We start from the raw sequence: 27942 nt of genomic DNA on the forward strand, positions 1-27942 counted from the left end.
TAAATACAGCTTACCTGGCGGATGCACAGGAACGTAGAAGAGGAGCAAAAATATGAGTGCCTGAGTGGATGGAAGTGTTGGAGGGTTTTCTTAACAGTGTCGAGGAGTCAGTGTGTGAATACCAGGCAACCCCGCAGGTGGTGAATTTTCTTCGCAGTAATATTTTACTGCGAATTGTGCGCACCTAAAACGTGGCCCTAGAACTTCGAAGCCTTTATTGCCACCTGGATCGTGCCTCGGGAGTTATTCGAACAACGATAGGATCAGCAGTATCGAGTGGCCATCCCATCCCATCCCATCCTACCCAAGGGATTGCACTACTGTTGTCGAGTACGCGTTCGGCCCCGACGCCCATTCGATTTGGGGCCAATACGTTCTGAAGCCTCCATGTAGGAGAGGCCCCCCAAGCTACCACCAGCCGGCTAACGCGGTCATCTTTGCTGCTACCGTCGCTCCGTGTAGGAGAAGTCTGCCACGCTACTACTGGCCGCCTAACGCGGCCAACCGACACGCCCCATCCATCTATCACCCGCAGTTCATCTTCCGCGGCCCTCCGGGCTGCTACGCTACATTTCGCTATCGACCAAGACGGCCACCATTTCCAAGGAGATTAGAGACAATCCTGCTACGCCGCCCGCCTATTGTTGATATTAAACCAAAGTAAGTCTATCTTCTTTGCGTACACAATTTAGGACCGCCACATCCGAAACTCTCCCCTACTTAAGACCGCCCTGGGACCCGGGAGACAGAAGAAGGCCTTTGGTGCCCACCCCGGAAGCGGCCGTTGGCTCAAGACCAGCTGCTTGGGGCTTAGGCGGGTTCCCTTCTGGGACCGAGCAATTTCTCCCGGGGTCAAATCGTTTCAGCAGCAAAGGCAGATGAGTCTGATGTTTTTCCGGTAATTACAATCGAAGACCATTTGAGTCCGACGTAGACTAATGCTTGATCGCTTTGTAATTCCCACTGTTTTCTATGAAACCAATAAAAAGGAAATTTGAGTTTTGTAATTTTTAATTATTATCGCGAAAAGGGGAGGGGTCATAAGGATAGTGTTACGTAATTTAAGGGGAGGGGTCTGGTCGAGCGTTACTTATTGTGACATAGGGGGGAAGGGGGTCCAAAATTTGGATTTTTGCGTTACGTTATTTGTGCACGATGCCTTACTGGATGTCAGAGAATTTTTCGGTCTTAACCAACAGACAGCCGTCTTTGGACTAAATCGAAAACTTCAAACTTTATTGATACTTCAGGGTTTACCTATATGTAGAATTTTTGTTTATTCTACATTTTTGGTTATTGCCGTTCTGACCGCACTCATCTAGCCGCCGTATGAGTTCGATGCGCGCGTTCAGAACGTGGTGCTGCTGCGTCTAGCATAAACAAATCGAACTGCCTATACTGGTAGTGCAATGCACTAAGGAGCACTGGTAATTAATTATGTGCGGACGCGTCACTGTATGAATCACTTTCATTGTTTTGGGTACACTGGCGCGCGCCAGCGTTGTTGTTCGTTTGGGATCAGATTTCTGTTGTGATTTTCGCGTCGGTAACACCAATATTTGACGTTTCAGAATTTTTGATCTTAATTTTTATTTAAAAAAATAAACATTTTTTTTTCAGACAGATCCAAGGACAAGCGGCTACCAAGACTACCTCGTTGGAACGGAAGCTTTCGCAGATATATAGATATAGATACATCAATAGCTCGCGACTCTGTCAACCTGGTTTGAAGTTCCTATGATCGAAATCGATCCAATTACTTAAGATCACTAGCAAGCGAAGTTTTTGTCTGTCTATAGACATGTCGTTACAAAAATACCAAACAATGTCGATCTCATTCCCTACCAGACATAAACGGTTTTATTGTGGTTTTATAGTATACACACTTAATTTTTTTACCGAGATTTCAGCATTTTTTTATTTTACCGAGTTTCAGCAAGCACGATTTTCCCGAAATTTCAGTAAAAGTGACGTTTCGATTGCATATTTTACTGAAAATCGGTAAATATTTTACTGAAAATCGGTAATAAACAAAATTTTCTGCCAAGATTCAATTTTTAAATTTACTGAGCTACAGCGGTGCCCGATTTTGCCGAGCTTGAGAAAGAAAAACTCATTGTGTACTCTCATAAATATATCGCGCACACTTATTTTTTTTACCGGGATCTCAGCAATTTGTTCAACTTTTACTGTTTTTCGCCGAGATATCTGTCAAAGTTGCTGGAAATCAGCAAATAATTTGTCGAAACCCAGCTAACAACGCTGATTTCTGACGAGATATCAGTTTTCATTTTGCTGGCCACACGGCTGTGCGGATTTTGCCGAGCTGCAGAAATAAAAACTGAGTGTGCAGACTCCAAGAACATTATAAAACCATGGGTATTTGTTACTTGAGTTTTGATGGCAAACATCAAACAGGGGCATACTGCTTTTGTTCCTGATAAACTTTTCGATAGGTTCAAAACCACGCAAATAAAGTTTAAAATAATACTACTTCAGACCTAGTGACCCACCGAGTATGGGGGTATGGGAACCACATCAGTTTCTGAAATGACGAAATGGCAGCGATTAGTTATGTCTTTTACGCAGCCCGATACGGGTTCAATATAGGCGCCTGCTTTTCCTTACTAATCTTTGGACCACTGTCGCTTTGATAATGATGTCAAACATTTTCACATATCCTACAAGAGTACTCAGCACTCAACCAAGCCTTTCTGGAAATAGTTATGTAATTCGCTGGGAAATTCACCTATTCTGAATATCTTCGGCTCTACATTTCCCTTGGGGTATGTTGTATGGAATTTTTTTCTCAATTTTGTAGAAATTTTTTCAAAGTTCAAAGGATATTCATCTAAATTTTCACACTTCCACACTTTTTTAGGGTTACTCTAAGAAATTGCTCTGATTTTCCATGGGAAATTCTTTGAGATTTTTACAAACTATCCTTAGGATTTTTTACGATAATTTCATTGGAATTGGTACGAAAAATTCGTCCGAGTTTTTATGGAAATTGTTTTGGAATTTAGAATAATCTTCGGATTATATAAGAAAATTCAAGGAAATTTCCATTCGCATTACTTCAATATTTTTACGGCAATCTATTAGAAAATTTTAAAAGAAGATTAAAAGAAAACAAGAATAAAATGCCAAAAATAATACTTGTACTTTGAAAATATTAAATTTGAAGCTTTTGCGAAGAATTTCTTAGTCGCCTGTGATTCTATAAAAAAAACTTTGTACATCCTTTATTGCCCATGATCTCATAGTTGACGTAACAACCATTTCAAATTTCACCGAAATTGACTTTCCATGCGTTAACTACTGTAATTCAACCACTGTAATATAATAATTGTTCGGAAATAAATAAATTAACTCTTCCTCCTGTCAATAATTCCGTAGATGTTACTTACCTTTTAGATTTGTTTCTTCTATTGAAATATCATGTTCCAAACCATTTCTTCACTTACTTCGAGTAATATAAAATGAGCGCACTCTACTATATCACTATCTTCCTCCAACACACTTACTTTCATGAAAACAACATATTCACATAACTCCCAAACTTCTTCTCAAATCCTTCAGTAGTAATCGGAAGTCTCCTTCGCCTTTGACGCTATATTTAACCCGACGCGAGTACCACTGCAATTGATGGTGCTTCCTGCCGCGAAATAGGCCATCACGTTCCACCGTGTACAATTGATGGTTCTCACATGTTACCGTTTATTGGACGAGTTTTTTTTTGCCCTCTTCCACTGTTATTTCTGGAATTCGTCAGAAAATTGGAAAAGGATGGTCGTTGATTGGAGCTTTCCTATTAGAGTGGCTTATTGGCCCGGTAAATCCCATTCTTGTCGGTTTCTCCGAATGGATTTGACATCCTGTTTCTTGTGATACTGAACTGATCGATTGTGTAAGCGAGGTTACACAGAAAATATACACTTTTTTTTTAAAGTGAATACCTGCTTCAATCACGACTGATGCCGCCAAGTTACTGTTTTCACTTAGATTCCAAAGTTCGTTTGTTGAGGCTGCAACGAGAAAAGATGAAAAAAGCAAAGTGTAAGAATGGTGAGTTTTAATTTGAATCTTCATCTAGTGAAAAGGGCAAAACACGAATCCAACAAGCAGAACTCTCCTGCTCCTTTTCTCCATCACCCGTAACGGATTGGAAACACCTTTGATTCGTTCGAAGTTGAAAACGATGAAAAATGATATTTGATCTGCTTTTTAGGCGCTGCTGTTTGGGAAACTGTTCCATTTTAAGTCATTGTAGCGGATCCATCTTATACCGAAGGATAAAAATAAATAATAAATTCGGTTGGTTCTTTTTGCTTCAGAGAACAACAGGTTCATTTGCTTCCTATTCCTTTGTTTTTCTAAATAGCTATTTTTTAGATCAAACAATAATTAAAAAAAAAATTGTCAAATATGTCCACCTTCAATAATTATCTTCTTCTGGAGATGAGTAATTCTCGCTGAAACCGGGCCACTATTTGCACGAGGTTCTTAAAAATGCCTAAATTTATATTCTTTCGGAAGCTTTCGGCGAGTATATTAAGGATCCGAGTTAAATTCTTCAGAAAGATGAACCCCTCGTTAGTTATACACGAAATCATTTTAATGGACCCCTCGATTTTTGTCAATTCTTGATTCACCAAAATTATCATAACTCCAACATTTCTCAACCGATCGTAGAGATCAGCATATTGTTGGAAAGAGGAAGAGTGTATCCTCAATTTGCAATAGTAAAAATAGAAGCAGCCATATTGAATTTGGCCGCCATCTTGGATTTCTTTTTGAAAACTATTTTTCCGCCAGGTTCACAACCACCGATTTTGAATATTAATACATCGATGGAAAGCTTAGCTTATATTGTGCATTGTGTCCAAAAATCTCAGGTGTATGTTTTTTATATCAAAAGTTATGTACTATTTACCAATACCAAAATTCTTGAAATATTTAATACAATAACTTGAAAACGGCTCCGTTATGCTCAAAACTTTTGAGCCCTTCAAATAAAATACTGTTGTAGATATGCTTTTCATTTTGAAACTTATTTGGCTTAGAATAGTGTATGAAATCAAGGAACTGACGTCCTAGTATCAAATTAACCAAAAAATAATGTTCTTTGGTCAGAAGGCCCTTCAAAAATAATGTGGTAAATCGTACATAACTTTTTATAGAAAAAACATATATCTGAGATTTTTTACACAATGCACAATATAAGCTAAGCCTTCCATCGATGTATTAATATTCGAAATCGGTGGTTGCAAATCTGGCGGAAAAATTAGTTTTAAAAGAAATCCAAGATGGCGGCCAAATTCAATATGGCTGCTTCTATTTTTACTATTGCAAATTGAGGATACACTCTTCCTCTTTCCAACGATATGCTGATCTCTACGATCGGTTGAGAAATGTTGGAGTTATGATACTTTTGGTGAGTCAAGAATTGACAAAAATCGAGGGGTCCATTAAAATGATTTCGTGTATAACTAACGAGGGGTTCATCTTTCTGAAGAATTTAACTCGGATGCTTAATATACTCGCCGAAAGCTTTCGAAAGAATATAAATTTAGGCATTTTTAAGAACCTCGTCCAAATAGTGGCCCGGTTTCAGCGAGAATTACTCAGATACCAATACAATACAATTTGGTCTTACATGAATTTAGGAGCTCCTCTCCAAACAACCTACAAGAAAATCTTAATATTTTTATATTCAAACTAGTTGACCCAGCAGACGTTGTCTTGCATAGTAGGCAAAAATGCGCGTAGTGAACTGCCCATACAAAATTTCATCTTCTTCTTCTTCTTCTTATTGGCATTACGTCCCCACACTGGGACAGAGCCCCCTCGCAGCTTAGTGTTCATTAAGCACTTCCACAGTTATTAACTGCGAGGTTTCTAAGCCAAGTTACCATTTTTGCATTCGTATATCATGAGGCTAACACGATGATACTTTTATGCCCAGGGAAGTCGAGTCAATTTCCAAACCGAAAATTGCCTAGACCGGCACCGGGAATCGAACCCAGCCACCCTCAGCATGGTCTTGCTTTGTAGCCGCGCGTCTTACCACACGGCTAAGGAGGGCCCCAAGAGGCCCCAAGAGGACAAAATTTCATACGAATCCTAATTTTAGTTTTTCACGATTTACTCAACTTTACTCGTGATGCTTTTTCTTTGGAGGTATGGTTTTCTTAGGCGACAATCTTCAGGGAGGATCGGAATGGCAATTTTGCGTAACGTAATTAATGGATCTTCCCTAATACGAAGGGCAGGGATTGACACGAGAGGTACGGTTTGTACGAAGTCCGTTCAATCATTTTATTTCAGCTATTGATAAGAAGGAAGAAGCCTACATCTGACATCTAAAGAGGTAAGCAAAGCGGATCAGACTAGTCATCAATATGTCGAAGACATAGTACATGATAGGAAGAGGCTCAACTCAATAGTTGACAACCTAAGCCGTCCACCAGAAGTTACTATCGGTGGTGACGAAATCGAGGTGGTTGAAGAATTCGTGTATTTGGGCTGAAATGTAACCGCCGAAAACGATACCACCAGATAAATTCGAAGACGCTTCGTGGTAGGAAATCCTACGTACTTTGGGCTCCGTAAAATGCTTCGATCGAGTAGAAACAAAACGCTTATAAGAAACGGTTACCAGACCTGGAAGTTGCATGGTTGGCAACGTGCAGTCATGGACCGAGCTGATTGGAGAAGACTTTCATGTACTGTAGAACTCATTTCAACTTAAGTGTGCAAAAATAATAATAGGTGGAGATCGCCCAGCGCCGGACACCTTCCAATACCGGACACTTCTCAAAACGATACTTGCAGAGGTCCCTCCATCATCTTATGCAGTACAAAAGGAAGCTATTGAAAAGTCCTTTACCTGCATGGAATATCAAATCCTCTTGTTGAAAACTTTGTACAAAATTGAAAATTGAAAAATAAAGATTTCATTGAAAAAGGAGAGAATGTGTAGTAAGATGTAAGAAATTTAGCTAGAGAGTTAAAAAAGCTCTACTAACACATTTTAATATCCACAATCAACAGAAAGGGAAAAATTACTATTCTAACTAATATCTTTACTCATGTAACAGGAACTTGGTTATATTTTAATGATGCAATAGTGTCCGTTAGGTCCGTCTGGGTGCCTTACCCTACTAGGGGACACTTTTCTGAGGCACGCAATTCATCATCAAAATAAATCGATCGAAGCAAGTCGTGATGAAGGAAAGTCGTTTTTTTTCTCGTCAATTTTTTTAATCGTTGAAATTCCAGTTTCGTCTGATCCGGAACAACTTTTTGATATCCTGTATAAATCGTGAAAAAATTTAATTAAACCCACAGGAACGGTCGAGAGGAAGTTTGAAATGGCTCAGAAGAACGTCTTCAAAGGAAAAGAAGGTCAAACTGATATCTACAAGGTGCAGAAGCAAGTCTACCCGGCTAACTATGTGTCGTCGAAGACTTCATCAACGACATCATCAAAAGGAATGAATGAATCGCCTGCTTTGATTGTGCTTGCAACTAATGTTTAACATAGAACAAATATTTGGTAGGCGTAGTAGTGGGCACGGGCAGCAGGGACTATGTCCAAGAGCTTGACGATCCCTCCCCAGGCCATCTGCGAGTTGTGGGGCTTGCCTAGGATGTGGTGGGGTTTGACAGTGGGCCCTGTTAAATTCCTATAAAAAGCTGCATGTATCCGCAAGTAGGCCCCACCAAAGCGACCGTGTGCCGCTCAAAGCGCACAAGCCCAAGTCCTGGTGTTAGGTGAGACGCTAAACAGTCCTGACACGACGGCCCTCCGACGAGACAGGAGGTTTGCGCAGGCCCAATAAGCCGCCTGGAAAACCAATAATTACGAACAATATAAGAGATAATGCGACTCGATATAATCGGCAAAGACCTAGGCGACGAATAAAGGATCACGATTGGAAGCTTGGAACATGGAACTGCAAGTCGCTAGGTTTCGCAGGTTGCGACAGGATGATCTACGATGAATTACATTCCCGCAACTTCGACGTCGTGGCGCTGCAGGAGATTTGCTGGACAGGACAGAAAGTGTGGAAAAGCGGGCATCGAGCGGCTACTTTCTACAAAAGCTGTGGCACCATTAACGAGCTGGGAACCGGCTTCATAGTGCTGGGTAAGATGCGTCAACGTGTGATTGGGTGGCAGCCAATCAACGCAAGTGCAAGCTGAGGATAACAGGCCGTTTCTTTAACTAAAGCATCATCAACGTGCACTGTTCACACGAAGGGAGACCCGACGACGAGAAAGAAGCCTTCTACGCACAGCTGGAGCAGACATACGATGGATGCCCACAGCGGGACGTCAAAATCGTCATTGGCGACATGAACGCACAGGTAAGAAAGAAGGAAATGTATAGATCGGTCATCGGACCGGATAGTCTGCACACCGTATCGAATGACAACGGCCAACGATGCATAAACTTCGCAGCCTCCCACGGAATGGTAGTCCGAAGCACCTTCTTTCCCCGCAAAAATATCCACAAGGCCACATGGAGATCATTAAACCAAGAAGCGGAAAACCAAATCGACCACGTTCTATTCGACGGTAAATTCTTCTGCGACAACACGAACGTCCGCACTTATCGCAGTGATAATATTGAATCTGATCACTACCTCGTTGCAGTATGCCTGCGCTCAAAACTCTCGATAGTGTACAACACGCGTCGAAGCCGGACGCCGCGGCTTAACATTGGGCGGCTACAAGACGGTAGACTAGCCCAAGAATACGCGCAGCAGCTGGAAGTGGCAGTCCCAACGGAAGAGCAGATAGGCGCAGCGGCTCTTGAAGATGGCTGGAGAGATATTCGATCCGCCATTAATAGCACCGCAACCGCTGCACTTGGCACGGTGCCCTCGGATCAGAGACACGACTGGTATGACGGAGAATGTGAGCAGTTAGTAGAAGAGAAAAATGCAGCAAGGGCGAGATTGCTGCAACACGGCACGAGGGCAGACGAGGCACGATATAAATGGGCGCGGAACAAACAAAACTCAATTTTCCGGAGGAAAAAGCGCCAGCAGGAAGATCGAGACCGTGAAGAGACGGAGCAACTGTACCGCGCTAATAACACACGAAAGTTCTATGAGAAATTGAACCTTTCACGTAAGGGCCACGAGCCACAGCCTGATATGTGCAAGGCCATAAACAGGAACCTTCTTACGAACGAGCGTGAGGTGATCCAAAGGTGGCAGCAGCACTACGAAGAGCACCTGAATGGCGATGTGGCAGACGAAGGTGGCGATACAGGCCGGACTCGATTATCCGGATGCTCGATTATCCGGAGAAAATGGCTCGATTATCCGGAGTAATATTTTTACCCATCTTACAAAAATAGAAATATGTATTATCAGTGTGTATCCGTAACGTATCCAATATGTGCAAGACACCTAGTAATGATAGTCCTTTCTCGCTTTCCTAAGTGACCATTCACAAATTACGTAACGCTTTAGTTCGAGGGAGGAAGTCAGACCAAGCGTTACGGTCCGTAAAAAAATAAACCTTCCATAAAAAAGCGTTGCGAGAGGGAGAGTGGGGTATCAAATTTATCGAACAACAACAACGGAAATCAAGAACATTCATAAAAATGACCAATTTATGAATTTCAATTCAAAGCACCGATATTTTTTTAAGCATTCGTATGTACATTTTGAGTACAGCATTGACATTGTGACTCATGCTACCAAATGGTCCTCCGGAATATCCGGAATGGGTTCGTTCACAAATTACGTGCTGCTAAATTTGACGATTTTAAACCTCCATCCTCCCTCTCGTAACGCTTTTTGTATGGAAGGTTTAATTGGTTTGTATGAATCGTAACGCACGGTCTGACCGGCTGCCTCTCCTTCTAGCGTTTCGTAATTTGTGAACAGCCTCAATATTTATATGAAAAAATGGTTATTTCGCCAACGGTGGTCAATGTATAGATTCAAACACTGGAACTGGTGTACGCATAGTAACAACAAAAAATCCTTGTGTTTAGGGAGCATCCATCAATTACGTAACCCTTAGAGGGGGAGGGGGGTTCCCTGAAGTGTGACAATCCATACAAATTTTTTAGATACCTCATACAAAAAGTGTGACATAGGAGGAAGGGGATTTAAAATGGGCATTTTTGGGTTACGTAATTAATGGATCTTCCCTTAATTATGAAATGAATATTTTCATTTTCTAAAGAATCACTCGGTGGCCAAGGTGACCCATACACAATGTCATGCTCAGAATGTTGGACAATAACCCTGTGAAAATGGTTCCTGATAGATAGGGATCTGCAGGGGACAAGAAGGCGAGGTGCGCAGACAGCAAGGTGGTTCGATTTGAGGTCCCTCCCTATTGACCGAGCTGAATGTAGACGAATTTTATGTACTGCAAAGGCCTTAGTTTGAATAAATCAAATGAAATAAATTCCGTTGTTAGAATGTCAAATGGTACTATGCAATGAAATTTATTATTTTTTATTTTATTTCAAGAATGTTACTGAATTTTCGGATGGCCACAGCATGTATAGCCCACAACATTAAGTGCATACTCATAATACAAAAACAAATGCATCAGAAAGATCTTGGTGCTTAACGATAAAATTTAGAAGATTTAATTTTTTGGGATCCCCAGATTTCCCGGAGGACCACACGGTGGTTAGAGGTGTGCGCCGTCGCCGCCGGCTGTTAATGGCAGTCCCGTTGAAACATTTTTTTGGTTCAAAAATCGAAAAAGCTTTTCGTAAAAACTAAGAACTTTTAATGAAAATTCTAATGAATATCCTTCGAAATTTCGAAAACACTACCGTTGAAATTCTGTAAATTTCCTTAAAAACTAGGAAGATCTTTTTGTAGAATTTAAAAGAAAGAAAGACAGGATCACCATCTTTGACCAGAGCTCGCACAGGCTGAATACTTAACACTTAGCATTAGACAACGGACATGACATTCACACAGCACCTAGTGAACAAGTGGAGCGTTTTACGCTTCACGAAATGTTTTCTTCTTACTAAAGCGGAAATCTAACTCACACTCCATGGCTTGCAAATACACTCAGATGACACCACTAATAATGCAAATTCCAGAAATTTCCCGGGTAAATCATAAAGAATTTCCTTTGGGAATCTCGAAGAATTACCTGCTTAAATTTCCAAGGATTTCCTGTTGAAATCCACAGAATTTCAAGTTGAAATCAAATGTTTTGATGGGGAAGGGCAGTTTGTTGTTTGGCCGAATATGTCAATATGGCCGATAATGTCATTCGGCCGAACAGGTCATTTGACTAAAAAGTCGCCTAATCGAATAGGTCATTTAGCCAAAAAGGCCTAGATGGTCGTTTGGAAGAAAAGGGCCATTTGGCCGAAATGAACATATTGTTTGCCCGAGCTGCCGAAAAAAATCGTTTGACCGAAAATGCTGCGTGGCCGGACAAGGTGATGTAAGGTCGAAAACGGTTTGCGACGTACGGGTGAAGATCATACGGCCAAACTGATAATGTGACCGAAAAAGACGTTTGCCTCGCAGCTCGCAGCTGTTTGAAAGTGACGTTTGGTTGAACGGGTCGACGTTTTTCGCCGTATAATCCGATCAGCCGAATAACATTTTCGGCCAAATTGCCCTCCCCGCTAAACTACCGTTTCGGTCAAATGGACTTCCTATTCAACCAAACGACCTGTTAGGCTTTTTCGGCCAAATAATTAGATTGGTCGTACCGCTAAACCATTTTCCACATAACGGTTATCGGAAAAATGGAATTCGGCTAGATACACGCAAAAAAAGGCATTCGTGAATTCGTGAACTAACGAGTTCACGGTGTATTTTTTCGGGAACAACAGTCACGGATTCGGGAATAAAGTCACGTTTTCTGGAACGTTCTGGAAAACGTGACTGGTGTTCCCGAATCCATGAATTAAATCACGGTGTATTTTTGCTGGTTCACGAATTCGGGAACGCTTTTTTTTTGCGTGTAGCTTTCGGCTTAACGTATTATTCGGCCATGTGGTATTCGGTCGAATGACTTTCAACCAAACGACAATTCGCGTTTTGAAAATTTTCTCGTAGAATTTCCGAAGAATTACTAGTAGACAACATAAGGTATTTCACGTATAAATCCAAAGAAATTCCGTAAAAAATCCGGTTAAAATTCCGTTGGAAACAGTTTTTGTGAAACTTTAAAAAAATCACAAGGAAATTCTGTTAAATTCGAATCATGCATGCCCGGTGGCATAGACAAACAAGTAAATTTCAAAGAAATTCCCGTGAAAACTTTAGAGCAATTCTTGTTGAAAATTCGAAAAACTTGGAAGAATCTCCTGGAACAGCTCATTAGATTTTTCCGGGGAAATTAAAAGGATTCTCCCGTTAATGTCTTAAAATATCCTGGAAAAAAAACCTTCGCCGATCAAAATTATGACAAACGTTGCCGCCGACGATTTTCGGGTCGGCGCTGACCTCTAACGGTAGTCAGACTCCATGAACTGACCAACGGGATATTTTATTAGATGTTACATAACCAAAATAAAGATTTTTTGAGAAAAAGTTATATTTTCAGCAACAACAAAACAATGGCTCGATTATCCGGAGGGTTCGATTATCCGGAGTGAATTTTTTTTCCACACTCCGGATAATTGAGTCCGGCCTGTATGGTGATGGACCTGGGAGAACGCGCGCAGGACATAATCTTACCGGCTCTGGATCTCCAGGAAATCCAGGATGAGATTAGCCGGCTGAAGAACAACAAAGCCCCTGGGGTTGACCAACTACCAGGAGAGCTATTAAAACACGGTGGTGAGGTACTACCTAAAGCGCTGAACTGGGTCATCACCAAGATTTGGGAGGAGGAAATTTTGCCGCAGGAGTGGATGGAAGGTGTCGTGTGTCCCATCTACAAAAAGGGCGATAAGCTGGATTGTAGCAACTACCGCGCAATCACATTGCTGAACGCCGCCCACAAGGTACTCTCCCAAATTTTATGCCGTCAACTAGTACCAATTGCAAGGGAGTTCGTGGGGCAGTACCAGGCTGGTTTTATGAACGAACGCTCCACCACGGACCAGGTGTTCGCCATTCGCCAAGTACTGCAGAAATGCCGTGAATACAACGTTCTCACACATCATCTATTCATCGACTTCAAAGCCGCACATGATACAATGGATCGGAACCAGCTATGGCAGCTAATGCACGAACACGGATTTCCGGATAAACTGACACGGTTGATCAAAGCGACGATGGATCGGGTGATGTCTGATGTGCATAGTTCGAGATTCAGGGACATTCTCGAGTCCCTTCGAAACCCACAGAGGGTTACGGCAAGGTGATGGTCTTTCGTGTCTGCTATTCAACATCGCTTTGGAAGGGGTAATACGAAGAGCAGGGGGTACAATTTTCAATAAGTCCGTCTAGCTATTTGGCTTCGCCGACGACATAGATATAATGGCACGTAACTTCGAGAAGATGGAGGAAGCCTACATCAGACTGAAGAGGGAAGCCAAGCGGATCGGACTATTCATCAAAACGTCGAAGACGAAGTGCATGATAGGAAAAGGTTCAAGAGAAGACAATGTGAGCCATCCACCGCGAGTTTGCATCGGTGGTGATGAAATCAAGGTGGTAGAAGAATCTGTGTACTTGGGCTTGCCGAAAATGATACCAGCAGAGAAATTCAGGGACGCATAGTGGCTGGAAATCGTACGTACTTTGGACTCCGCAAGCGATCCGGACTCCGGAGCGATCGAATAGAGTTCGCCGCCGTACCAAACTGACAATCTACAAAACGCTCATTAGACCGGTAGTCCTCTACGGATACGAGACCTGGACGATGCTCGTGGAGGACCAACGCGCACTTGGAGATTTCGAAAGGAAAGTGCTGCGTACCATCTATGGTGGGGTGCAGATGGCGGAAGGTACGTGGAGAAGGCGATTAAACCACGAGTTGCATGAGCTGCTGGGAGAACCATCCATCGTTCACACTGCGAAAATCGGACGACTGCGGTGGGCCGGGCACGTAGCCAGAATGTCGGACAGTAACCCGGTGAAAATGATTCTCGACAACGATCCGACGGGCACAAGAAGGCGAGGTGCGCAGCGGGCAACGTGAATTGATCAGGTGGAAGATGTCTTGCGGACCCTCCGTAGACTGCGTGGTTGGCGACGTGTAGCCGAATGGAGAAGACTGTTATATACCGCACAGGCCACTTCGGCCTTAGTCTAAATAAATAAATAAATAATCAGAAAAATTACAATTCTTTCAGAATAGTTATTATCGGTATTTATATAAATTATAATTTCAATATGATTTTTTCCTTCATTTACACATAAGCTGTTCTTTCAGTTAGATGGCTACTCTTAATAATTGATATTCTTATCAACGATTTAGGTTCTTTTCAATTTCCCAGAAAACTGTCTGTCGAAACCCGTATACCATTTGAATCTTTTTCCCAGAGTATATTTACTAATTTCGAGGAGACCATTCCACAGAACGTATTAAGGACTGTATCGAAAATAAGTTATAAACTTTCAAAATGTTACTACTCAGAATCTCATGAAGGTATTTGTTTGTTTTACCATGCATTCGATTATTCATACGTTATGTTTCAAATCAGAATTTGTTTGTTTGTTGAAAATTTGTTGTTTCCAATGTATCGCAAATTGAAAGTGATATTGAAATTCGAGTTTTGGACACATCACAATAGGACAGCCCCATATAAAGGTGTGGCCAAAACTACCAAAAGGCCAATTTTTGATTTGGGCGAGTAAAATGTGATGAATACACAGCTCACAACCTATATTTTTATAATCAGGACGGTTTTTATTTTTTAGATTTTTCAGGAAGGGGTGGGGGGCGTTCAAACTAGCCCCTCCTAGAAATGATATTTTTACGTTTTTTGGGAAAACGGACAGCTTTGCCATGTTTTCGTCCCAAAAGTAACATATTTATATATCGTTACAAAACAGATCTATGCAATAGGCTTGATATTGTATTAATAGCTCCGTCCAGAAATTAGTTTTTAGTAGTTTTGTGAAAGCATATTTTACGCAATATTTAATGAACAAAACAGTTTGGTACCCCGCAATACCCCGCAGTAAAACATCATGCACTACACTATTGAACTCTTAAGCTTTGAGGACCATGAATAAAATTCTGCCCAAATTCACCATTTTGTAAGATACATGAATTTTTAAAATTGCCCATTTTTGCCTTTCTCGTGTACAAAGTATACGTAGAAGCTACATGATCGCTCTAAAAGCATTAAAAAAAGCCTAAACACACATAGTGTTGTGTACCGATCGACTCAGTTCCAAGAATTGAGGTGATGTCTGTGTGTACGTGTGTGTGAATGTCTGTATGTATGTGAGCAAAAATGGTCTTAACTCTTTTTTAAGCACTTTCTCTAAACCGATTTACTCGCAACAAATTTCATTCGTCAGAGAACGTTGTTCCATTGTTCCCTATTAAAAATAGGCTGGATCGGACTATGGGCTCAAAAATTATGGCCAAAATACATTTTCTTATAATGTACGAGAAAGACAACATTACCACTAGGGGGATTAATCAGGTGTTTTGGTAAACTTCTTATTTTTCAATTTTAACCTGAGTTACTCAATAATGCCACTTTAATTGAATTTGGTGAAGAACACAATTTACATAACATTTTAAGGGGGAGGGTTATGTCTTAACATTGCGCATATTTCAAGAAAAAATCATCTATCATATAAAAAGCGTTACGCAGTGAGAAGGGAAGTTGTTCAAAATTTACAATTTTGACATTACTTCATGATAGGAGATTTAACCATAACGTGTCATAACGTGTTGGATGAGTAGTGTGTTGAATAACTCCTTGGCACAATACCTTTTTATAATTATGAAAGAAATCTTAATGAAATATCAAATAAATGAAATTCCATTTCGTTGATGTCACAATATGACGCTAATTGAATCTGTTCTACCCTCCTTTGTTGGTTTAATAAGTTCTACTCAGTGAATTTTCAACACCAGAAGCTGATAGTGCTTTTTTGATCATTTTAGGAAATCTGTGTTGCGTCCATTTGTCTGTGACACGAATATACAGTTTATATGACCATTAGTATTTTATACAGCATCAAACAGGCTTATTGCAAACCAAAAAGTGACCAAATTCCGTTGGTTTTGTAGAATATGACAAAAATCGATACTATGCCGAAAATTGGCCACATACCCCATTGAAGGCTCAGAAAAAATATTTTTCTTTTATATCTATGTTTTTATGATGAATACCACTGTTTATTGCAGGATTCATAATTTTGGCCAAAAATACCTCCTTTTTTCCTATTGTGACATGGCTCCGTAAGAAAGGCATCGACATGGATATTTTGGCCAAGCCTTTTGCTATCCACCCCCAAAGGTAAAAATTCATGACCAACAAGCTTGGGGAATACTACACGTTCGCTAACCAGTCGGAAAAGGAAGAAAATCAATATTAACGTTTTATCTGTGCTCTGGGGTCAATATGACCCCAGGCCACTTTGAGTAGCTGCCATTTTTTAAATTTTCAACCGATTCTCCTAATTTTTGGTAGTTTGGTAAAACTCGCCGAGATCTAACTCCTATGTGCAAATTCACTTAAAAAATCTTGAAAATATGCGCTACAGAGTACTTTTTTCGAAAAACTTACGTTGTCTGTGCTGTGCTCTGGGGTCAAATTGACCCCAAATTGAAATTGCTATAACTTTTTTAATGCTTGGCCAATTTTGGATTTTTTGGGCTGTTTCGAAAGATAATTTAATCATCTTTCAGGTCGTTACTAAAGATTGACTATAGGTAGGCGGGTACATTGCGGGGAGGGGTTTTTGTAAAAAGGGTACAAAAACTGTGATTTTTCATGCTTATTTTACTTATATCTGAAAATCCTAGACATTTTGAACTGCACCTTTTCAAAAAGGTTATGCAGGAAGGCGTGTGCTTTGATATGAGGCATTGATTAGTTTAGAGCTTGTTCGCTAGGTGGCGGTATATTTGAATTCATTAATTTAGACTACTCAAGTAATTTCGATATATGGAATTTTCCTCATTGTAAATATTCTTATCGCACAAATTTGAAATTTGTAAAGATGACGTCTTTAATAAAGTTCGTCTGGTGGGAATGGACTGTCATGTGACGGAATAAATAATTAGGAAATTTACAAATAGGCGGCGCTTGCAATATTCTTGCATATATGAAATATTGCTTTAGATTGAGATCCCTCATACTTACACTCAAGTTGTATTCGGCAACATTGTTCAGGATGTCTAGCACTACAAAGCGGTGCTCAATATAACGAGTACGTCTTCCAATTTTTGAATTTGTGCAATAAGAATATTTACACTGAGGAGAATTCTATATATCGCGGAATATCTTAAGTAGTCCAAAATAATGAATTCAAATATACCACCACCTGGCGGCCGAGTTCTAAACTTATCAACGCCTCATGCCAGAGCACATGCCTTTCTGCATAACCTTTTTAAAAAAGGTGCAGTTCAAAATGGGTAGGATTTTCGGATATAAGTAAAATAATCATGAAAAATCACTGGTTTTATACCTTTATACCCGCCCACCAATAGTCAATCTTTGATAACGACCTGAAAGATGATTAAATTATCTTTCGAAACAGCCCCATAAATCCAAAATTCCATTTGACCCCAGAGCACAGACAACGTAAGTTTTTTTGAGCACAGACAGAAGGTTAAGTAACCGGACATCGGACCAGAAAGTAATCATGTTATAAAACGAGGTAATTTTATGCCAATTTGTGACCAGGAAGAAAAATGCTTGAATAAATGTTGGAATAATGCAATATTTATTCAATATTATATTTTTTCATAAAACTTAACAAACGGAATTAACATATATTGCTAGACAAATTTTAATAAATTTTTAAAATTCATCCGATTTTATTCGAAGAAAATAATGTGGATAACTTATTTTCGATACAGTCCTTATTCCCCAAAAAGTGAAAGTAAATCAAAAGGGCGCTCGAGTTAAGGCAAAACGCGTGATGTGGCCTTTTTTTAAAGCACGCATTTTCTCGGTGAAATGCGAAAAGGGAGGAGATCATTCGTCCTTTGAATATAAGCGATTGCTCTGGATAAGGCAAAAGCGTTTATGATGCCTTCTTTGAAAGCATGCATCTTGCCTTCTTCATTGTAAATATTAAGAAGTCTATGTTGAAGTACAGCTTTGCGCTGCGTAAAGAATATGATTATAGAGTATAAAACCCATTTCCATTGCGTTATGCCAAACGACTATTATGCCAAATGACCATTATGCCAAACGGATTTATGCCAAACGGGGTAGCCTTTTTCTATTTATTGAAATCTCATTTCACAACTGAAACACTAACAGCTTTGTATCTATTATATTAGTTTTGTTAGCTTTGTGTCTATTATATTAGTTTGATCTGAGGGCTAAAAATGTCTGCCTAAGTTGAAACACTCCAATGTAATTTTGCCTTCCGTGATTCTGCCTTCTGTGATTCCGCCTTTCGTGCCTTTTGTATCGTTCCACCAAAGACTGATTAGTCTTTGATTCCACCCAAGATGAATACACCACTAGGTGTTCCAATCTGCCAAATTCACGATTCAGCCATCTTGGATTTTAGTATGGGAGAGCCAGCCGGTTTGTTCTCTTCCACAAACTTGGCAGATTGGAGCACCTAGTACTGTATTCATCTTGGTTCCGCCTTTCGTTCATTCGGCCTTTCGTATTCCACCTTATGTGTTTTCCGCCTTTCGTAGGACACCCTTTTATAGTGAGTTAGAGACAATGGACTTAACCACGAGCGTCTTCTTTTCCATGATTCTTCTTCTTACCGGTCGGAAAAGTGACATCCGCTGACGGCCTATGAATATTTGAGTGAACTCGGAACATTTTAGTTCACCGGATATTCATGTCGAAGATTATTTTTGTAAACATTGCCCGCAGCGGATGTTTTCTTCTTACTGAAAATCGGCGCGCGACGTCATCGTGGTTTAGTCCATGGCAATTTTCACATTTCGAAGAGCTTAGGGAAGAGACGTCTCGTAACCTCACTTCTTACCTGACCAATGGTACACTAATGGAAAACTTCGATATTGTAGCATTCCAAATAAGAAATAAAATGATCAAAGTCGAATGAGCTAATTAAAATCTACTTTTTCCATGCATCTACAATCTACCTACATGCAAAAATTTCGTAGATTTAGATTAGAAAATCGCTACTGAATTATTCTCAACGAAACATTTTGAAGAAACTCAAAAAGCATACCAAACTTTGAGTAAACTTTTTGTTGATGCTTCCGCTGAACATTTATAATTTTTCTTTCTAATATTTTATTTTATTAATAAAATTCAACCAGCGGATGCAGATTTTATTACAATTCTGTACAGTTTTATTCAGTTTTTGGCACTTTCTGGTGAACTAAGGGTGCTAAAATGAAAAATTGATGGACAGGGATTTATTTATTTTCATGTTGTACTCACATCATAAAAACAAAACTGTTCAAAGCTTGATAATGCAAAATATATGACTAGTACTTCATCTATTATGACTGGTACATGTTTTTTTATTGTCATCGAGCTAATTCATAATAAGCCACTGCATCTCTGTTGTATGCAATAAATTAAATCTTATCTCTGCGATAGTTGAACGACTTCTTACCTTTGATTACACTCGTAATAAATCTTACAACTGATAAACACTACACAAATTTGGAATCACTCAGCTCGCTCGATGAACTGTAGATGATTCATGTCTTATGCTTAATCATAGAAATCACCGCAAACACCAAACAACACTTCGCAAAGGTCACCAACGCCACCACACCGATATTTGCATTCTTCTAATGGCCATTCACCTATCCGCACTTGCTCGGACCACTCTTATGATAATGCCGCATATAAATCAGCACTCTCCGAACGCCTCCGGCCGCCCGCCAGACCGAAACTAGGTCACAAAAGCCGCCCCCGAAACCGGAAGTACGAGGGAAACTTTCCACGCTCGCGTTCACCGGGCCCCATTTCATCCACCTTTCATTCATTAATATTTCACCATTTGCGAAGGACGTGCACACGGAAACAGCGAAAGGATTCCTTTTGAACACCACTTTTCAATCACGGCACTATCTCCAATCTGCGATGGATTCACACGTACTGGGCACCCACCATGAATACCCCTTTGCTGCTTTTCGCGTGTGCAGAGGGCGGGCAAAAGGACACAAACCACCCACACCGCCCCCCTTTCTGAACTGAGTAAGAAAGGATAACTCGTTTGCTTTTTTTCGAGCAGTTGTTGGGTAGCGGATTTTCACTCACTTCATTCACTCGTCAAAGAATATCCACTTCAGTGAGCCATCTTCAAAGGCAAATCGGACACTACGGAAAATGATTGCATCCACCTGCAGCAGATGGATTGCGGCATGGCATGGCCTAAATTTCACTCCCCGACACCTGCGACGCCGACGATGGCGACTACGACAGCAATTTTCTCACCCGAGGATGCGACGATATGGCAATGTTTTTCTGTTCGATGTCCGAGTAAGGATTTTTGTGCAGGGGTGCAGGGCACGGCTTCCCTTCACCGATCGTTCGGAATCCGAATTGCCGAATCCTGCAGGATTCCCGCACACATTGCTTACCCCAGTTGCGATTTTCCCGACTTCCTGTCACTCGGATTTGCTGCAATTCTCGACACGTTCATTCAAGAAAATCCTGTAGCAAGGAATGCCCCCACCCCCTATCACGGATCAGGAGCAGCAACTTAGGGGTGCGACCGGGAGGGGGAGACACAGTGCAGGTGGATCCTTATACAGGCTACTGAATGCTAACACGACAGAGAAAGGAAAACGCGACGCGCTCGATCCTAGTGGAAACTCACGACTGGCGGTGTGCGAGCGACCGAACCGGGACCGAAGCCAATTGTTTGCTCGAAGTTTTTCCACCCGACCGCGGCGATGGCGACCTGACAGCACACCGACGGAAAATGCGAAGCAAACGAGAGGAAAATGTAAGCGTCGCGACGGCGACAACGACAACGACAAGTGGAGTTTTCCGTTTTGCATGTTTCATGTTTCGTTAGACAAGGCAGTGACCGGGACCCGCATGGCTGCTGGTTTGGCCGTCGGAATGGTTTTATCGCTATCTTACAAATGTGGTGGTAGTTGTGAGACGCACGTGGTTCAGTGATAGGGATGTTGAATATGTTGCTTATTTTGGAGAGAATTTATATGAAAAGAAAATTTACATTTAGGTATTTCTTATCAATTGTGAAGTTGGTCATAACACGATAAGTGATCGCTCAGCGGATGCCATTTTCACATTTTACTTGTAACATCTCATTTTTTCATTTTTCAATCATGCTAAGCATCAAAAAACAACTGTAAGAATGGTAGGGATAACAGAACACCTGTTAAGGTGAAGGTAGATTGAGTACCCAAAACAAAACTTTGAAAGTATTGGTACATTAAAAAATTTCTTACACTGTAGTAGTATTGGTATCGTATTTACGGAAACAAAGATTTTTAGTAGGGTGTTTAAAAATAACGATCCAGTTCCTCCACGCCTACTCGATTCCGTCCCATGCTCCGAGTGTCCTCCGTAACCCTGACCCGATTTAAACAACAACTGAATGAGCACAAGCAGTTTCATGTTTGTATGAAAACTAGTATGGGAATGCCTATTAATGACTGATATTCTCGACTGTATATTGTTACACAGTAGAAATAAGAAATAATTCACACGATGAATTTGTTTGTTATTGGGTGGAAATACAAATATAAATGGTTATGCTTTTCTTAAAAATATCGTTCATCGCAAAAAAAAAATAATCCGATTTTTCCAACATTTCCCACGTGCGGCGTCTTCCCCTGAAGTGTAGTATCTCACCCGGATTTAACTTCTTTTACAAATGTTAATTGCACAGTCCAAATTTGTATGTTTTGCAAATGACTTCTACACTATGTAGGATCTATGAAATATCCAAAAATTATCGATTTTTAAATAGTTGTGACATCTCACTCGGATTTATCCTATAAAATAATTACCCATCTTGTTTGCATTACTTGCACTCGTGACTCAACTTGTTATAAAAGCTTGGATTGAACGATAACTGCTTTGATCTGTCATGTGGTTGGGGCATGTTATGCATCGTACACACGATCAAGCAGTTCGACCAACATTGACTCCACTTCTCGTTTAGTCAAGCATCCTCCATGTTCCACAAACAGCGGCACGAACACTCAACTTATTCTACCAACAATATCACTCCCGAACGACCGACGCATCAACTTGAACACCAACTATTAAAAAATTAAAAAATGGGAGCTTGTTCGACTTCACTACAAACGCTCAAACAAGTTCGGCGAACTTTGACTCCGCCCCGACAGCTCAAACCAAAATCAAACCGCCAACTGGCAAATGGTTGTTCAAAAGATATTTTAGTTACTAGATAAAGATTGTCGCTGTCCGTAACATCTTTTGCTGGCGATGATAGGGGAGCTAAATTTCAAAGAAAGAAAATTCATACGATTTGACAGCTTGGTACCCAACATGTTCCGGACAGCAGAACAAAGGGAACTGAAGCGACAATCTTTATCTAGTAACTAAAATATCTTTTGGTTGTTCGAACAAATTTACACACGGTCAAACAAAGCAGCAACCGAAGCATTTTCTTGGGTGGCGGAGTCAATGTTGATCCAACGTGTTTGAGCGTGTGTACGCTACATAAGGCTTGTTCATGTTATAGACCTGTCCATGCCACACAAAAGTGTAACAGTTCGCAAAATCGTTGAGGTGTTAAATAACTTTGGTGGCTTTTTCACCACTCTCCAATGCGAGAGACCAACCCGTTTGTGTTTCTGATGAGATATTCTCGAACGGTGAAAGTGAAAGTAGACATTATTAGAACCTGGACAACAACCGGAAGCCTTTCCTTTTTATATAAATGACACACACAAATCAATTCGTGCGAATACTTTTGGTTGTAACCACAAATGTCCGCAAGACTGTCACTTGTGAAAAACAAACCTAATGGTGAAAAACTGCCTTGATAAATGTTATGAGTACAGTCAACCGTTTCTCATTGGGCTATTTTTTAACGGGTTTCGATTTAACACTTAAAATACTAATCCCTGCAGAAAGCGTCGAACATTAACTTTGCCCCGGGTGTATCTCAGGTGAAAATGAAACCATCCAACATTTTATGTCAAATAAAACTTCGAATTATGTTTTACCATTATGTGTTTCTAGAAACCAGTTTATAAAAAATGAGGAAAAGAAAACGGGATTAGAAATCGGATGATTTGTGCAGTTGATAAGATTATGATTACTGACTGGGGGAAACGAAGTTGGATCGCGGCGCAAGAAAACTGCAATCTGATCTGATAAATAATGACAGATAATGACGATATATCAAAATTTAGAATTTAGGAATTTAGGATTCAGGATTTTGGTAATATAGGAATTAAGAAATCTCTGATTTTAGGAATTGAGGAATTTAGGGACTTAGGAGCTTAGGGATTGAAAAATTTAAGAATTTAGAAACTTGGGAATCTACGATTTGGAAATTTGGGAATTTGGCAATTTATGAAATTAGGGACTCGCGAATTCGCGAATTTGGAAAATTTGGGAACTTAGCAATTTAAGAATGTATGATTTTAGGTATTCATGAACATAAGAAATTGGGAATTTAAAGACTTAAGAACTTAGGAATCTTTTTGGAAGTTTTGGAAGTTTTTGAATTTAGGAGTTGATGAATTTAGGAATTTGGGAATTTCGGAATCCTCGTTGAATACCTTCTAGAGTACTTCCTACTACTAATTCAATCTGAAGCCTTCCAGAGACCCATCGTGGAGTTTCTCCAGGGTTCTATTCGGGAAAATCCCATATGAATTACTCCTGCAGTTCTTCCATGAATTCCTCCTGGAGTTCCTCAAGGAACTATACCAACAATCCCTTCTGCAGTTCTTCTAAGAATATCTCCCGAAGGTCCGCCAGAAATTCCAGCAATTCTTCCAAAAATGCAGAACTGCAGGAGGAATTCTTGGAGGAACTCCAGGAGAAATTTCTGGTGGAGCTTCAAGAAGATTTTTTGCAGAAATACCTGGGCGTAGCCCCAGAGAGTTCCAAAAGGAATTCCTCATAGAGTTCCATCAAGAATTCCTTCAGAAATTTTTCCAGTGATTCCTTCTGGCGTCTCTTCGGCAATTCTTCTTAGAGTTATTTCTAATCGAGGCTCATCCAGGGCATCTTTTTGGAGTTCCTGCAGGAATCCTTTCTGGAGTTTCTCTAAAACTTCTTCTTGGAGCTCCTACAGAAATTACTTCTGGAGTTTCTGGAGAGATTCCTCCAAGCGTCTCTTCGGAAATTCTTCTTAGAGTTCCTTCGGGAGTTCATCTTGAAGTTCCTCCAGGAATTCTACCTGGGGTTCATCCAGGATATCTTTTTGGAGTTCCTATAGGAATCCTTTCTGGAGTTTCTCTAAAAATTCTTCGTAGAGTTCCTCCAGAAATTAATCCTGCAGTTTCTCCAGGATTTCTTCTAGAGTTCCTTCTTCTTCCAGAAATCTCTCTTCGATTTTTTTGTGGAGTTCATCCAAATAATTTTCTTTTTTGATTTTCATTCTGAAGTTCTTTCAAGAATTCTTCTTGAAGTTCCTCCAGGAATTAGTCCTGGAGTTCCTCCAGGAATTAGTCCTGGAGTTCCTCCAGCAATTCATCCTGGAGTTTATCCAGTAATTTCTCCTGGATCTCCTCCAGGAATTCCATTTTTGAGTTTCTCCAGAAACTAATCTTATAGTTACTTCACAAGTTCATCCAGCTATTCTCGAAATAACTCACGCCAGGGAGGATTCAAAATAATTTCCTGGGGAAATTCAGACTGAATTCATGGAGGAATTCAAAATGATTTCAAAATAAATTTCAAAATGAGTTCCTAATGAATCCAGAATGAATTTCTGGGGGACTTTAGGAGAGACTTTTCTGGAGATATTCAGAATGAATTCAGAATTAATTCCTGGAAGAATTCAGAATGAATTCGTGGAAGAATTCAGGATGAATTCCTGAATGAATTTCTAGAGGCATTGAAGATAAACTCCAAGGAGAATCGAGGTTTAATATCTGGACGAACTCTTCTCTAGGAATTTATCTAGGAAATTGGAGGAAGCTCCAAGATGAATTCCTGGAGAGGCTCGAGGTGGAGCTCCAGGAGGAATTTCTGGAGGAGCTCCAGAAGTAATTCCTGGAGTAGCTTCAAGAAGATTTTTTGGAGAAATTCATGTATGAATCCCTGGTAGAATTATTGGAGAGAATCTAAATATAATTGCCAGGAGGAATCCCAGCAGAAACATCTGGTGGAGGAATTCTTGGACGGATTAAGGATGATTTCTTGGATAAGCTCTAGTATGAATTCCTAAACAAAATCCTAGAGCAGCGGTTCTCAACCTTGTTCTGGAAAAGTACCCCCTCGACGTATTGAAAATAAGCGTGACTAACTAACAAGATATACGAAAAACAGACCCGAAAACTAACGGGATATATGGCTCTCTATTTTACACATGTTTCTATCCAAAAAGTTGTTTGAAATTTTCGTTATTCCGTGAAATTTTCCAATTCAAATCAATGAAAAGAAGCTTCCAAGCCTTTTGAAAGCAGGCTTCCGAGCCTCTTGAAAAGAGGCTTCCGACCCTTTTGAAAAAAGGTTTCCGAGCCTCTTGAAAGAAGGTTTCCGAACCTCTTAAGGAGGCTTCCCTAGCAACACACGTGTTACACATAGGGTACTGCAACTCAAATGGGACCAAATTTAGTCATATTCAAGTTGCTGCAATCAATATTGTCTGAATTGTGCTGCTCGGTTTCCGAGCTTCTCGAATAGATCTTTTCGAGCCTCTTGAAAGACCTTTTTGAAAGAAGGCTTGAAAGGAGGCCTTCGAGCCGCGTTGAGCCTCTTGCAACGGTGCTACTGAGCTTTCAAAAAAGTCCTTTGGGCCTCTCAAATAGGGCACAGAACATCTAGATTCTAGATTTTAGTTCAGAAGCATATTCTTAACATATTCATTTTTTTGTCTCGATCAGATCAGCTTTGCATATTATGTACTACACAAAGTTCTAGAATCATAAATTATACAATTATAAAAACTTTATCAATAAGTTTTATTGGCAATACATCCGCCATTACGCATTTTTATCCGAGATATCTCCTGGGGCCAGCGAAGGTACCCCCAGGGGTACATGTACCCTAGGTTGAGAACCGCTGGAGGAACTCCAGGAGAATTGTTGAGAATCATTTTCACCGGATTACTGTCCGACATTCTGGCTACGTGCCCGGCCTACCGCAGTCTTCCGACTTTCGCGGTGTAAACGATGGATAGTTCTCCCAACAGCTGATGCAACTCGTGGTTCATTCGCCTCCTCCACGTACCGTCCGGCATCTGCACCACACCATTGCACATTGGTCCAGGGAGGAGACAAAGTGGTAATAAGTATTTTAAGCCGAACATAGCAGAGATAGAAAAAACTTTGTTCTACAAAGTTGCTACAAATAGTAGGGGACTTATTGAAGTTTTCATAAAAATATGGGTGGGCTACATTTGAAAAAATGATAAATAAAGCTTTTTTATTTGCAGAGATGCGGGTATACAATGTTTCGTGAAAATCAGCCAGATTCCAAGAATTTTGCTCAGAAAATTATTTCTCTAGCTCTTAAATTGACTGATTTAGAGCAATTTTCCCAAGTTTATTTTGGGGTGACCCTTAAAAAAACATTTTTTTTTGCTCTAACTTTTTTGTTTCAAACTTCTCAGCAATGTGATGTTCAGACCACTTTTTGTGCTTTGCAGGGCGCAACTTTTCATAGACTTAGCGTTGCGTATCTCATGCGGATCAAAAGTTATTGAGGTTTTTCTTCGGAAAAAACGTTTTCTTCTAACAGCTGTATCTATGAATGGCACTAACATTTTTTCAATCTGTTTTCTCGACCTTATTCTACTACTTCCAGGCTTCATTTCAGGGTTTTTAAATCGAAGGATAATTGAAAATAACCCCATATTATTGCAATAAAAAATTACCGTTTTTTTCCATTTTCAAGCACTAATTTGCTATTTTTGAGTGTTTTGCTTCCATGGCTTACTTCGTGATATGGCAAACGCCACACCATTTTGTAATAGAACCTGAGCAGAAGCTAATATCTTGAAAACAGCAGTTCTTATGAACTTGATATAAATAAGAGGTAACATGACAAAAAATAATAACAAAAGATAATATCTAAAATAAATCTTTAGGCATAACATTATCAGATATTTTAATACAAAACGAAAAATAATTATGTTTTGCCTTTGATATTGTAATAACAACATATGTTATGCCTTGAATATTATGTAGGGGAACTGTTCCGTTTTCCATCTCACTGAACATATATTCATCTCATTGCAAAACAAAGAAATACAGCACCAATCTCGTCGCTTCTTTTTGCTAACACGCGTGCTCACTGGTGAAACAAACTAACAAAAATAAGCAACAAATCGAATTCCTTTTCATTGCTTTGTTTTTGATGGGATGGAAGTCGAACCGTTCCCCTATATTACTTTTTGTTATTTCGTATCTTATACATGTGAGTAATTCTCGCTGAAACCGGGCCACTATTTGCACGAGGTCTTTGAAAATGTCCAAATTTCTGTTCATTCGAATGCTTTCGGCGAGTTTATTAGGGATCCGAGTTAAATTTTTCAGAAAGATGTATCCCTCGTTAGTTATAGACGAAATCACTTTTATGGACCCCTCGATTTTTGTCAATTCTTGATTCACCAAAACTGTCATAACTCCAACATTTCTCAACCGATCTAATGGATCAGCATATCGTTGGAAAGAGGAAGAGTGTATCCTCAATTTGAAATGATAAAAATGGGGCAGCCATGTTGGATTTGGTATTGGACTAAAGTTTTGAGC

At 40.1% G+C, this 27942-nt stretch overlaps 1 protein-coding gene across 6 annotated transcripts in view; it reads right to left on the bottom strand.

The window, feature by feature from the left end:
* LOC134206338 (diacylglycerol lipase-alpha) overlaps nucleotides 1-27942 on the bottom strand; it is a 351723-nt gene that overhangs the window by 281980 nt on the left and 41801 nt on the right. For 5 of the 6 annotated variants that reach the window (XM_062682038.1, XM_062682035.1, XM_062682037.1 and 2 more), the window contains one exon: nucleotides 3411-4028. The gene's annotated coding sequence lies outside the window, so the exon portion shown is untranslated. Of the gene's footprint in view, nucleotides 1-3410; nucleotides 4029-19667; nucleotides 20870-27942 lie in introns of those variants that run through there. The other variant, XM_062682036.1, reaches the window with a different exon arrangement.

Source organism: Armigeres subalbatus, chromosome 1 (genome assembly GCF_024139115.2).
Source record: "Armigeres subalbatus isolate Guangzhou_Male chromosome 1, GZ_Asu_2, whole genome shotgun sequence".
NCBI classification, from domain to species: Eukaryota; Metazoa; Arthropoda; class Insecta; order Diptera; family Culicidae; genus Armigeres; species Armigeres subalbatus.